Consider the following 1,941-nt stretch of genomic DNA (forward strand, 5'->3'; position numbering starts at 1 on the left):
GTCTTCTTTAGAGAAGTTTCTCTTCAAGTTCCTTGCCCACCCTGAGATGGGATCATGTGTTTTTTTCTTGCTAATATGAGTGGAGTTCTTCGTGAATTCTGGTTATTAGACCTTTATTGGAGGTATAACCTGCAAATATTTTCTCCCATTCTGAGGGCTGTCTGCTTGGTTTACTTACTGTGTTCTTGGCTGTGCAGAAGCTTTTTAGTTTGATCAGGTCCCAGTAGTGGATTTTTGATACTGCTTGAATTGCCTGGGGAGTCCTCCTCATAAAATATTCACCCAGGCTGATTCCTTCAAGAGTTTCCCCTACACTTTCTTCAAGTATTTTTATAGTTTCATGTCTTAAGTTTAAATCTTTTATCCAGTGAGAGTCTATCTTAGTTAATGGTGAAAGGTGTGGGTCCAGTTTCAGTCTTTTACAGATCACCAGCCAGTTCACCCAGAACCATTTGTTAAATAGGGAATCTTTCCCCACTGAATGTTTTTAATTGGCTTGTCGAAGATCAAATAACGGTAAGCAGCTGGATTCATCTCTCATTTCTCTATTCTGTTCCAGACATCTACTTCTCTGTTTTTGTGCCAATACCATGCTGTTTTGATCACTATCAATTTATAGTACAGTCTCAGGTCTGGTAGTGTGATTCCTCCTGCTGTGTTTTTATTGCTGAGCAATGTTTTGGCTATTTGTGTTTTTTTCTGATTCCATATAAAATGAAGTATTGTTTTTTCAAGATCTTTAAAATATGACAATGGCACTTTAATAGGAATTGCAATAAAATTATATATTGCTGTGGGTAGTATAGACATTTTAACAATGTTGATTCTTCCCAGCCATGAGCATGGTTATGTTTTTCCATTTGTTAACATCTTCAGCTATTTCTTTTCGTAAAGTTTCATAGTTTGTAGAGATCTTTCACATCCTTTGTTAGGTATATTCCCAAATATTTCATCTTCTTTGGCACTACTGTGAAAGGAATAGAGTCCTTGACTGTTTTTTTGGCTTGGTTATTGTTGGTATATATAAAGGCTACAGATTTATGGGTGTTGATTTTGTAGCCTGAGACATTGCTGTATTCCTTGATCACTTCTAAAAAGTTTTGTAGTAGAATCCCTAGTGTTTTCCACATATACAATCATATCATCTGCGAAGAGTGAAAGTTTGATCTCTTCTGACCCTACGTGGATACCCTTGATCGCCTTTTCCTCCCTAATTGCAATGGCTAAAACTTCCAATACAATATTAAAGAGCAATGGAGACAATGGGCAACCTTGCCTGGTTCCTGATCTAAGTGGAAATGATTCCAATTTAACTCCATTCAATACGATATTGGCTGTGGGTTTGCTGTAGATGGCCTCTATTAGTTTAAGAAATGTCCCTTCTATACCAATTTTCTTAAGTGTTCTGATCATGAAGGGATGCTGGATATTATCAAAAGCTTTTTCTGCATCAATTGAAAGAATCATATGGTCCTTATTTTTTAGTTTGTTTATGTGCTGAATGACATTTATAGATTTATGTATATTGAACCAGCCTTGAGACCCTGGGATAAATCCCACTTGGTCGTGGTGTATAATTTTTTTGATGTGTTGTTGGATTCTGTTTGTTAGGATCTTATTGAGTATTTTTGCATTAATATTCATTAGTGATATTGGACTATAATTTTCTTTTCTTGTTGGATCTTTCCCTGGTTTGGGGATCAAGATGATGTTTGCTTCATAGAATGTGTTGGGTAATATTCCTTCTTTTTCTATATTTTGGAAGAGGTTTAGTAATATAGGTACTAGTTCTTCTTTAAAGGTTTGGTAGAATTCTGACATTAAGCCATCTGGTCCTGGGCTTTTCTTTTAAGGGAGATTTTGTATAGTTGATGCTATTTCAGAACTTAATATAGGCCTGTTCAACATTTCTACTTCATTCTGGTTAAGTCTTGGTAGGTA

Source organism: Nycticebus coucang, chromosome 12 (genome assembly GCF_027406575.1).
Source record: "Nycticebus coucang isolate mNycCou1 chromosome 12, mNycCou1.pri, whole genome shotgun sequence".
Classification (NCBI taxonomy): Eukaryota; Metazoa; Chordata; class Mammalia; order Primates; family Lorisidae; genus Nycticebus; species Nycticebus coucang.